Here is a 12,880-nt window from a genome sequence, read left to right as displayed (position 1 = left end):
CTTTAAAACAAAACCATCACCACCAGAAAAACCTACTACTGCTGCTGCCGCCAGTCTCCGGGAGAGAGAAAAACCGAGGAAGCCACCAGCTCAGCGATCGGCTTAAACAACTCATCACCGCCCCTACCTCCTTTACGGAAAAAAACCCACCAGCAACAATACAGCCCCCGAGAGAGCAGAACGCAGCCCCCAGCTCCTAGCCCCGGCGTGGAACCTCAGCCTGCCTCTCCAGGAGCGAGCCGGCCGGGCAGCAGGAGCAGTGCCCCCCGCCCCATTAAAAATAATCGTGATCCCCCCCTCGCTCCCTTTCCCCCTTACTCTGCTCCGGGACTAGAGCCGCCGAAGGCACCCGGGGAGCGTAGGGGGAGCCATGGAGCAAGCCGCCAGCAGCAGCAATCACAGAGGCAGAGAGCTTCAGCCCTGATTAAACTGCCGTGATCAGCAAAACCTTTCCCCGCTCTCCAGCAATCCCCCTCTGCGCGCACGGGGGAAAGGGTGGGGGGGCCGTAACCAGGAGCCGCTTCGTCTCTCCCCACCGAGCAGCATCCCTTTAAAAAGCGAGGACGAGCGCGGGAGCAGCTCTCTCCATTCCAGAGCCAGGATTTTATCCGGTGCACTGATTCTCCCCCCTCCTCTTCCTCCTCCTCCCCCCCTTCTCTTGTCTTTCTCCCCCCTCCCCCTTTCTCCTTTTCATTTTTATTTCGGATCCTGCTAAAATGAGCCGGGACTGTGAATGTGATTGACTCCGGCTTGCCAGACGCCATTTTCCCCCCTGCTCGATCTGTCCCTCTCTATTTATCTCTCTATCATCGCTCTCTCTATCTCCGTGCATTCCCCCTCTCCCCCCCCCCCGGCCCCGATCGCTCCCCCTCCCCCTCCGGCTCCTCTGCGTGTGCTCCCCTTATCTGACAGATGAGCACCGCCATGGCTTTGCCGCAGCACGAGCGAGAACACCTTTGGGGGCTCCGGCGAGGGATTGGAACCGGGATCTAACACGAGAAGAGACCCAGTGGGGGATCCGAGAGACGAAGCTCCGCTCCGGTTTGGGGGGCTATGGGTTAGTACACACGCGCCGCCGTGGAAATCTCGCTCCGGATTGCACGGGCGGGTTTGTTTGCTTTGGGCTGCATGCGAAAGTTAATGTCGGTCGCTTGCCTCCCCCACCCCCGGCGACTTTGCAATGGCGCGGGAAAGTCTTTATTTTTGTGCATTTCTATTCCGTGTGTATGTGATTTCCTTCCCCCCCCCTGCGGGCCCCCCCCTTTCGGCTGGCTAGTGCTCCCGGGGTGGGTACATTTTGGAGGAGTTTGTCTCATGTATTTCACTACCCCTCCCGTGCACGCCCATCTCCCTTTCCTAGTCTGTCTCAGCCTTTCTGATGGTGGCATGGGGTAGGTGGCAGGAGTGTGTGTGGCGGGGGAGTTGGCAGATTCCCTCCCCCTTTGTAAATTGCCGGTTAAGTAGCTAGAGAGTAACCTTGCTGGGGATTCCCCCCACCTCCCTTTCTTAATGTCTCTGATTTTTGTAATAGCTGTAGATGGCATGGGCTGAGTGGGTGGGTTTAAATCCAGCACAGTTCTCCTAAGGACTTAAAGCCCTTGTGTGTTCGTTTTCCCTTCACACCAGCCCACTGAATGGATCTGGGTTTATTTTGACATTGAAAAGGACACACACTCCATAAAAGCGGCAATTTCCAGTGACAAACAAGTGTGTGTGTGATTTAGGGCGACCAGGTGTCCCGATTTTATAGGGACAGGCCTGATTTTGGGGTCTTTTTCTTATAGGCTCCTGTTGCCCCCCCACCCCCTGTCCCGATTTTTCACGTTTGCTGTCTGTGTGTGTTTGTGTGTGCAGGAAACCAGGGGGTGGGTAATTAACAACGCAGGATTCCCCCCTCCACACACACCTCCTGTTTGTTTCCGAAGTAAACCGCACTGTTAAGAATACACTCCTCTCCCCCGATTATTCCTCGCCACCTCCCTAAAATAAAACCAGGGCATAACTGGCGTTAAAGCTTCTAGGGGCTGGGGCATGTAAAAAGCCAGATGATGGTGGGGCAGGAAAGGACGCTGTCTTGTAAAATCAGCCTGCAGGTTAGAGGAGCTATTGTCAAATCATGGCTTGGTGAAATTCACCCCTCCCCAAGCAGCGCCCTGGTTTGAACTGGAGATCGTGGACAAGTTTCCTTGCCTGGCAGTGGGAGATGAGACTTATTGAGTCTGAAGCTGGGCTGATGGCCCCTCAAGTTGTGATGATCTCGTGTGTGTGTGTGTGTGTGAGAGAGAGAGAGAGAAAGGGAGATGTACGTGGACGTGTGTGTGCGCAGCATGGCACACGCGGAACAAACAGGCCACGGCGGGACAGCCTGTTGTGTCGTCCGCAAGCGTGTGTGTGTGTATTTATGTCTAAAAAGGCAGTTGAGAGAAGGATTTCCGATTCGTTTCCGCTTCAAATAAACTGCACTGATAATCTCATGGTTGACGTCTAATGCTAAAAGGGCAATCTGCCGTAAGAAACTCTTCCCCGAAGGAGCAGCTTCTCGGCACAAGCAATTGCGCCTTCGCCGCCCCCCGGCAGTCCCCCCACCCCTAAAGTCCTCTGCGACCAAACGTGGGCTCCGGGCCGTGTGCATCGAAAGTCAAACTGGATTTGTGGGGGGCGAGGTGCTCGTGGCGATGATCGCCCTGAAAAGGACCCTGCCAAGGGAACTGACACCGCTTGTCAGTTTCAGTTCCCGCAGACAGCCTCCCCCACCCTGTGTATCTGGGACTTTGAGCTGCAGGCATTTGATCTGTCCCCGTGACAGAACTCACCCACCCAGCCCAAAACTTCCCTTCCCCAGCTGGGCGAGAAGGTGTGATCCACTTTGCTGAAAATCTCGTCCCTCAAGTAGGGGCGAGGGAGCAGCAGCCCCTGTCTTCAGCTCACAGCTAATTTATGCTGAGGGGGTGTAAAACAGGGGTGTGTGGGGTGTGTGTGTGTGGGGGGGGTGAGATGGCAGGGAGGGAGATGCGCTTGCAGGAAGAGAGAATTCAGATGCTGTCTTGACAGGGCTCCGGGTCAATTTCTCTCGTGGCGGCTGTGACAGTTCAGGGCAGGATCGCCCAGACACGTTTATCTCTCTGCCCTGATGCCTCGAGGATCTATTGCGTCTGTGCCTGCGCCTGTTTTTATATGTGTCTTAAGATAGCTGCTGACCGGGCTGCTGGCTCCCAAGTCTGAGTGCTCGCAGGGGGGTGGAGGAAGGAGATGAGGCTGTGAAACGCAGACCGGCGCAAGGGCTATGTATGAGCGCTGGAAAAGTTCGCATAAAAAATCGATTCCGTGTGTGTTGCTTCTAGTTTATGCACCTCTCCCTCTGGTCTGTAAGGTTTTGCGGGCATCAGAGGCACAGTTGTTGCCGTTAGTGGTAATACTGTAATCTGAGTTGAGCACTTGGCGGAGTAGGTGGCAAACAAATGTACTAGGGGGACATACAAGAAGAAACAGTATTTCTCTTCTGAATACTGAAAATGAAGGTGTTTCATTACCTGCTAGGAGTAAACAAGCCAGTAGACTGGGTCAGCTTGGGTAGCAGTGGTTCTGCAGTATCCAGGCTGCGATATGCCACTGGGTAGGCAGTGTGTTGCCTTATATGTACATCTGTCAAATTAAAAGTGTGTTCTAGGCAAGTAAAATGTTGATCCTGCTAGTCCTCTGCTGTCAGGGGAAGTCATTTGATTCCTTTCATATTGACACGAGGATTTCAGGGGTAAAGAATTGCTGGCAAATCCAATCCGGTGTTTAATATTATTATACACCCAAATGGTAACAATTGATTAAACAGCCCCTGCAGACAGAGGACTAACTTGCTGCAGTCAATAGTAATGGTGCAACTGTCCTTCTAGCACTAGGCAATGATGCTACAAATCTAGGGAAACGAGTGTCTGTGACTTTATAGAAGAGAAAGGAAAGTTTTTATTTAAATTAGAACAAATACACGAGTGGATCTCCTTCTGTGTAACCACATTCTGTTACCTTAGCCCCCAGTTCTGTTAATGCCTTCAGTCAGTAGCTATGTGGCAGTAGAGTGGGAAACATGGTTAAAAACAAGGGTCTGCAAACAATGTAGTTGTACTTTAATCTCTGCTGTGATTGGAATGGTTATGTAAAGAGAAAAAAACACCCAGGGATTGGAGATTTCTCTTCCAGCCCCTCTTTCCTTTGACTTTTTTTTTTTTAAACTTCTCAGACCCAAAATTTTAATTGAAACCAGAAATCTATTGAGAAGTAAGGGAGCCAAGAAAACCTCTGTTTTCTCTGCAACTAGGGCTGGGGAATAAATAATGTTTTGCTGATGTTATTTCAAGTTGCCTGAGCTCTTTGGTTCCTGCTAAAAAAACCCAGCCTAGATTAACACATTATCATTTTAAGAGGATGAGCTCTCTGAAATATAACGAAATGGTGTGTTAGGTTTGTGCAAAGCCATAAAGTATAGTAGGTGCTGGCAAACAAACGAAATACAGGCTTTGATTAGTAATAGTTGAGCCATTTAGTTCTATTTGATATTTACAGGGTTTCTTTGTTAAGGTTTATTGTTTAGTATCATTTCAGTTAAAACACTTAGAATGCACCCGATCCCAAATTAATCAAATTGCTATTTCCAATTAACTAAAAATAATACTGAGCATCTATTGACCACAAATTCCTTACAGTGTAAGAATATAATTTTTGCTTTCATTTATTACTTAATCCCCTTTTATAGTCTATTTCCTCCCTCCCTTTTAGCTCCTTTTCCCCTCCCCTGCCCTCTAGCCTCTCCCCCTCCCCCCCACCCTTCACACCTCTTAGGTATATATCCCAGCCTACCACAGGGCTTTTGTTTTTCATTACAAGATTTTGGCTAATCCCAATTCCAGTGACTTTTCTGCCCTCTCAGTAGGGCTCAATTGCTCATACTTAATCTTTCCCTTCTGTTTTCTTTCCCCTTTGGACGACACCCTCCAGGACTGAAAAACTATCGCCTTGTGCTGGGAGACTTGCAATTATGCTACAGTTTTGACTCTTGACCCAACCGATAGCAAGAGATGCTATTGTCTAATGAACCACATAACACAGTTCTGGAGTCCAAAGAATTACGGAGGTGGAACTGATATCTCTCCAAATGAATTGATGAGTGATTATCATCAGTATCCCCTCATAATCTCCCTCAGTTCCCCTTAGAATAACTACATGTCACCAGAGTTTAGCTGATCTTTGTAAGGAGAGGAATTTCAAAGACTTTTGCATCTGAGTTTGTTTTGAAGGCAAGGCAAAAAAAAGTTGCACAAAAGTGTGCTACAGTTTAAAATCAATGATGTGTACCAGAGTAAAATAATATTTATTGCCAGATTTTTGCAGTGTGGCCTTTCTTTGTCTATACTGTATGCATGCAGAATTATGTTGCATGCAAATCCAGCAGTTAGACATACACGGGGAGGATAATGCAACTAGGTGCTCATGCAAAATCCCCACCCACACAGTTAAGGGCTGGGTGAAAGCCACCTGAAAATCTAGCCTGTAGTTTTACACATTGCTCACTAGGAACCTAGGGACTGTTAGTGTATCAGCATTCTCTGTCTGGAGACATGAGTTAAAATAAATCTCAAATTGGAGTCTGGAAAACCCCATCAATGGAATATCAGGGATATGTGGAACAATGCATAAGGAGAACTTTTTGGGGCAAGTACCCACAATGCCTTGCTGCGGGCTTTCTAGTTCTAGCCTGTCACTTTTTTCTTTCCACCTTAAAACATCAACAGGTTGTTCTTCCCTTAAAATACCATGGCAGAAATACAATTACTCTTTTAGGAAGTTGCCATCATATTTAGAGATGGTCCTGAGTCAGAACTCTGGAACTAGGTCTCTTAGTTTTGAGACGCTATCTGATCTGAAAGTGGATCCAGATTTTATGGGTTGGGCCCATTCTCCAGTTTTATTCAGACACATGACCAAATTGCAGCTGTGCATTAACACAACTGCGCATAAGCCAGGCTCAAAGCTCATCTTTTCTTTTTGAGACGGAACCTTTCTCTTGACATTGCTTGAAAAGTTTGTTGTATATTCTGAGCTGCTTAGAAATCTACAGGATGCTATGAAGAAGCAGAGCTCCCCACTCAACATGCTGTCTGGATTCCGCAATCTCATTTAATTGGACGTGGAGACCAAAGCAAGCAACAACATTAGTTAATTTGGAGAAAAGCATGGGAACAATCCAGCATGTCTTCCACAAGTTGGCGGAAGTATGACAAGGAGTTGGGAGAAGTGAATTCTGTTTATCGTCTAGAATGTGGGGAAAAGAGACCATTTCCCCTTTTGGATTGGTGCTGGGTTTGTTTCATATCCCAGGCCATCCAGCCAGCGCAAGGGAGGATAGTGGTATAAACCACAAAAAAATAATTTGCCATTGCGGCAAGCTGTGGTAAAGTAATAGTTGGATGTTAAAACCAACCTGCTACTATTAATTTATGATTTTGTTATCTTATATCTATATCAAATGTGGAGAGAGGCCTGAACTTCTGGGCCTCAATGAATTTAAGAGACTTCTATAGAAATTAACCTGTAATCCTATTAATTTGCTAGAGAATGAAATCTTTTCTGTATACTTTTTCCTATAGAATTCTATAGCAGGAATATAACAATATTCAATACCAAGGCTATAATGTTCTATAAATTCTTCAGTGCTTTTCCATAAGGGATCAGAGAAGTTGTGAGGCTTAATTAAGTACATTTGATAAGTGCTTTGAGGTCCTCAGATGAATAAGACTGTTTACATGCAAAGTATTATTGTGGGCATCTATTAGTCTTAACTGGTTTCAGTTATCAACCTGTGTTTGCATGTGTAACATTCACATTTTGCATTGAACAATTTCAAGTGTTGTTGGGTTGATGGAGTTTTCGGGGGTGGGGGGGTGGAGAGAGGGAATGGTTGAGCAAATTCCCTCCCTTTGTTAGTTGCCATGTAATTGATTCAGGGCTGGTCCACACTACGGGGGGAAATCGATCTTAGATACGCAACTTCAGCTACGTGAATAACGTAGCTGAAGTCGAATATCTAAGATCGGATTACTCACCCGTCCTCATCGTGCGGGATCGATGTTCGCGGCTCTCCCTGTCGATTCCGCAACTCCGTTGGGGTTGATGGAGTTCCGGAATCGATATAAGCGCGCTCGGGGATCGATATATCGCGTCTAGATGAGACACGATATATCGATCCCCGAGCAATCGATTTTAACCCACCGATACGGTGGGTAGTCTGGACGTAGTCTCAGAAAAGATGAGGGAGTAGGGGGAAATCACCTTTGCCTTTTGAATTATTTCTATCCACACACTTTTAGACTGGGCAACAGCTGAATTTGAACAGATAAATTAGTAGGAATGTAGTGCTTGTTGCGAACTTCTGTCTTTGCCTGACTGGTATGAGAGAGAGAAGTTTTGAGTCACGAAAGTTATGACCATTTGAAAATTGCATACCAAGCATGCCCAATAGAAAATGTTGTTCATTGATATGCCCTTAGAGATGCACTGTGCAGAAGCATTCAGATGGATAATCTTGCCTAATTTAAATATTCATAACTTTTAAGACTACTGCACTGATTTTCTTCCAACTAAGCATGGCTAGCAGATCTCACTGGGTCTTAAAAATCAAGATAAGTTTGAAGAAAGTTGGTTTATTCTTAATGAGGGCTCTGCTAAAATAAATAAATATAAATAAAATGCTGGGCTACTAATTAATATAGACAGTCTCACTTAATACCTATGGATGTTTCAATCAGCTATCTCTGGAACTTTCTTGCTCCATATACATTTAGGGCCTAATAAAATACTTATTGAGGTTAATGGGAGTCTTTCTGATGATTTGGGATTAGATTAGGCCATTCTAAGGGTACAGTTGTACCATATTTGTACTTGGGTTGCAGTATCAGTGGACTATAGCCTGCCTCTGACTAACTGGCACCTTGTAAGTTTTAAAGTGTGGCCTTCGTGATATTTGCAGGTTCTGTTGTGCCTCAGGACATGGACTGTGTTAGTTACAGACCCGAGATTTTTTTTTAAGTAAAAAAATCCTGGGAAACTATATGCAAGAAATGGCAGTGATGCAACTGAAAGTTGGCACAGCTAAACACACAATGTCAGAAAATTGGCATATTAAAGACAAATAGATAACCTTAACTTTGCCCTCATGCATGTATATATGGAGCTAAATTCTGCCCCCAGCTTCATCTGTCAGACTTCAGTGAAGACAGTAGGATTACAGGGGAATAGCTGAGGGCACCCTTTGGTCTTTAACTATAGTAATGCTGGGCCTGTCTCTGCCTTGCCTTCCTCCCCAGTGGACACAGGTGTGGAGATGCAATTCAACAGGGAAATAGCAGCTTTGAGGAGTTGTGGTGCAGCGACTAGCTGAGTCTAAGCCCACTCAGCCCTCTAGGTCTGAGTTTGGGTGGCTAGTGCAAGCCACCACTGGGTTGCAATGTCAGCGCTGCTATATTTAGTGCACCCGGCCGAGTCTGTCTCCCGCCACTAGGAATCACACCTCCAAGCTGTGACCTCCCAGTTCCAATGCACCAGCTCCCCTCAACTCTAATTGATGTCAATCAAAGGCCCTCTCTGCTCCAGCTCTTTAGAAGAGGATAACGAAAGGAAGCAAAACTAAAACTACAGCCATCTGCATTCCAAATTAACACTTTCCTCTTCATGTCCCAGCATATCTCAGATGCTCCTTGACACTGTAGGCTCTTTGGTGCAAGGACAGTCCTTGTATGTATGTTGTACAGCGCCAAATACTTTGGTCCTCCAAGGTATCCAGGTGCCGAACTCTTGTTGAAATCAATGGGCGCTAAGTGCTTAAAGCTCTTTGAGAATCTGGGTCATTGTCAGGGCTTTAATAGCAAAACCACATTGTGATAAGCTCCTCCCAAAATCCAGCCTTTCATAGGCATAATCTGGTTTGAAATAAACCAAGTTTGGTCACATGAGACACTTTGGACAGCATGTAGCCAAGGTGAAGGAGGGGCCCTGGACTGCAGTCTTCTTGTTGTGCATCCTTGTGCCATTGCTTCGGGGTTGTGACAAGGATACCTAGCCTAGTCATTGTGCATCCCCTATCAAATGCACTTTTTTTGCCCTGAAAGAGGATGTGCTGGCCGCCCTCGCATTTGTATCAGGAAAAACAAACAAACAAACAAACAAAACCACACAACCCCTTCTGCCCTCCCCCTCAAAAAAACAAAACAACCCATCCTACAACCCCTTCTGCCCCCCCTCAGCCCCCTCCACAACCCCTTCTGCACCCCCCCCCCCAAAAAAAGTGGCAGCAGCTATAAATACAACCCAAACCCTCGTTAATGATTTATGCAGCGGAATAATTTTCAGCCAGTTCCTGGGTGCAGCCGGGAATGTTTGATCAGAGGGAGAGAAAGAGATTAGAGCACTACCACGTCTGGGCGAGAATCAGGCTACTGTGTCCGATGGCTGACTTCCAAGAGCCGGGTCAGACTAGGGAAGTTCGGTAAGGTGGAACTGATGGAATTGTGTGGCGTTTGTTCTCCATAGTTGGCCTCTACTTCTGTATCTTTTTCCTGAATACATGTACATTTTCCATTTGTAGTAGCTGCGAATATTTCCAGTACCGGTTCCAAGGCCAGAAGAGACCACTGTGATCATCTAGGCTAAGCAGCTCTCCAGAGTACCCGTCTCAAGTCAGGTTGCTGCTGTCCCCCAAAGAGCTTGCTGCTGTTATTATAGAAATAGCTTGTTTCCTGTGGTGGCCCATACTACTACAGACCGCACTGTGCTCTGCACTGGACCCTGGATCACAATGTCTATTGCTACGGTGCATTATACTCTGTGCAGCGCGGTCTAGGGGAGAGGTCAGTGGCCTGGGAGTCAGGAGAGCTGCGTTCTGTTCCCAGCTCTGCTGCTGACTTGCTGTGTGATCTTGGGCAAAGCATTCACCTCTTGACTTGTCTAGTGTGTAAGCCGCTTGGGGCAGGGATTATCTCCCCGTGTTTGTACTGTGCCTTGCTGTGATCTCAGTCTGGCCCTCTAGGTGCGACTAATACAAATCAGAGGATCAGGCAACATAGGGTCTTTACTGGGGAGATGTGGGTCAAATTCTTCTCTTAAATGCACAAGTGTGAATCTAATAAAAGTTCATTTACTCCAGTTTTAACAGCAGCATTGGCCCACAGAATATAAGTCAGTGAAGAATTTACCCCTTTGTGACAGGCACTTGGGGATGGGAGAGATGTTGCTTAATGGCTTGCTAGGGGTGATGAGGCACATCACTCTGAGTTGGGTGGTGAGTGTGTGGGAGAAGGGAAGTATGCATTTGCAAATAATCACTAGGTTTCCATTGTGTGCATGAAAAAATATTCATGTAATGTTAAGTGCATCCCACTTAGACACAACTAGTCTTCAACGTGCATGTGAAAATGGGAAACTCCTGCAAGTCTGTTGCTGTGCAGGCTCAGAACCCCACCTTGGGTATGGGCATCAGGGGTTGTCCTTGGATGGCATCTATCCTGACATTCACTGCTCAACACTTGTCTGTGGTTTCTGCTGTTGCAGCAGCAGCACCGTGGGCAGTATGTCTTGTATGGGCTTTGTGATTTATGGTGGTGTCAGTTGTCTGATTGTTCAGTTGGCCCTCCCTTCAATGCTCCTCTGATAGGTGCTTACACAGAAAGGTACCAATGTGATCGAATTATGGAGCCTCAAACCTAATTATGGAATCAAATATGATTCCATAATCTACCATTATATCAGGGTTTCTCAAACAGGGGTCGCTGCTTCTGTAGGGAAAGCCCCTGGCGGGCTGGGCTGGTGTGTTTACCTGCCCCGTCCTCAGGTCTGGCTGATCACGGTTCCCACTGGCTGTGGATCGCTGCTCCGGGCCAGTGGGAGCCGCTGGAAGTGGTGCGGGCCGAGGAACTTACTGACCGCCACTTCCAGCAACTTCCATTGGCCCGGAGCAGTGATCTGCGGCCAGTGGGAGCCGCGATTGGCCGGATCTGCGGACGGGGCAGGTAAACAAACTGGCCCGCCTGCCAGGGACTTTCCCTACAGAAGCGGCAGCCTCTGTTTGAGAAACCCTGATTTAATGTCTCTGTGTTGAAGAAACAGATATGTATGTGTGTCGTACACATACATGCCTGTATAATTATGGATGCGCATGGGCCTTCATTTCTGTTTTATCTTTTTGTTTGTATGTGTGTACAGCTATCTGCAGAATCACATGGTTGCAAGATACTTCTAGACAGCAGGTTACCTAGTCCATCCCCAGCCTTTCTGACATTTGGCTGTGGAACATCGCTTTATGGGACGTCTTGATTCCTACTTGCCTTGCACTTTATTGAGCTCCAATATAATGATGAAAGGTTTGGAACAGAGTTAGATTTTAGATTGTAGGAGTCCAGTGAAAACGAGTGAAAGTTACATTTAATGCTTGGCACGAATAAACCAACAGAGCTCCACTGGCTTCCCTGTAGCTGTGCCTCATTTATATCTCCTGAGGACGTTATCCTTCATCTGTGTTTGTTTAGATATACAAAATATTTAAAGGTGCCTCTACAGGCATGTAGGAACCTTTGTTCTATATTAAAACAACCGGCCAACCAGATTAAGTGTCAGACTTTGAAGGGTTGTACCAAAAGTACATCACCAGCACATCTACGGTCCCTTATTTATTGATTCCGTGGGTTGGTTTAGCTTGAAAGGGACGTCTTTCTCCCCCTTGTTTCTGTGATGGAGGTGATCGGCCCAACACAGGTGAAGGGCAGAAGGATGTTTATTGTAGAGTCCGTCGCAGAGATGGAAAAGAGCTGTCATGGTGCCTTTTCCAGTGCCCTGCCAATGTTGGGTAGGTCTCTTTAGAGAGTATTGTGGCCAGAGGAGATAACTCAGGGCATGTCTACAGGTGGATGAAAGCCCTGTGGCACAGTCACAGCTGGCCCAGCTCAGATGACTCGGGCTGCTGGGCTAAAAATTGCTGTGTAAATGTTCAGGCTTGGACTGGAGACTGACTCTGGGACCATCCACCCTTGCAGGGTCCCAGAGCCTGGGCTCCAGCTCACGCCCAAACGTCTACACAGCAGTTTTTCAGCCCTGGAGCTTGAGCCCCAGTTCACTGACCCAGGCCAGTCACAGGTTTTTAACCTTGAGAAGACATATCCTTAGTGGTCTGAACATCATGTATGAAATTCCTAGACATTTTGAAACTAGTGGAATTGGGAGAGACTTCTTTGTTTTCTCGAAGTAGATAAACTGAGTGCCATGCAGCTTCCTGTATGTCAGGCCTTGCCAACACTGGAAAGGGTTTCCTGGTATAGCTATACTGGCAAACTGACCCTGAGTCGATGCAATGTATAGAAGATTTCCTTTGGGAGCATAGCCTCTCCCAGTTCCATATATGAGATAAGCTATACTTGCGGAAAGGACTGTTTTGTCAGTATCCTTGCATCTACACTAGGAGTTTTGCTGTGGTTGGGGTGTGATTTTTTTCCCCACTCCAACTGCTAGAGCTATGCTAGCAAAACTTTTAAGCACAGACCAGGCCTCAGGTTTTTTTAATGAGACTTTAAAACTCAAACTCCTGCTGCCCTGTTTGGACACTGAAGGTTAATTGACACTTTTCAAGTGTCTTTTTCCAAAACTTTCCCCTGGGTGTACTGTATGTTGTCTGGTGGCTTCTGCCCCTGAGGTAGCTGTGTTAATATATGGAGATATACCTATCTCCTAGAACTGGAAAGGACCTTGAAAGGTCATCGAGTCCAGCGCCCTGCCTTCACTAGCAGGACCAAGTACTGCTTTTTGCCCCAAATCCCTAAGTGGCTCCCTCAAGGCTTGAACTCACAACTCT

At 46.9% G+C, this 12,880-nt stretch overlaps 1 protein-coding gene across 1 annotated transcript in view; it reads left to right on the top strand.

Moving 5' to 3' along the window:
• The first annotated feature begins 861 nt into the window (after nucleotides 1-861).
• The window catches only part of SETBP1 (SET binding protein 1), a 330,296-nt gene continuing 318,277 nt past the window's right edge, over nucleotides 862-12,880 (top strand). Inside the window, exon 1 of the mRNA XM_030567249.1 lies at nucleotides 862-1,057. The gene's annotated coding sequence lies outside the window, so the exon portion shown is untranslated. The remainder of the gene's footprint in view (nucleotides 1,058-12,880) is intronic.

The sequence above is a fragment of the Gopherus evgoodei genome, chromosome 6 (genome assembly GCF_007399415.2).
Source record: "Gopherus evgoodei ecotype Sinaloan lineage chromosome 6, rGopEvg1_v1.p, whole genome shotgun sequence".
NCBI lineage: Eukaryota > Metazoa > Chordata > Testudines > Testudinidae > Gopherus > Gopherus evgoodei.
The sequence above is the reverse complement of the archived record's forward strand: the minus strand, read 5'-3'. Positions and strand labels throughout refer to the sequence as shown.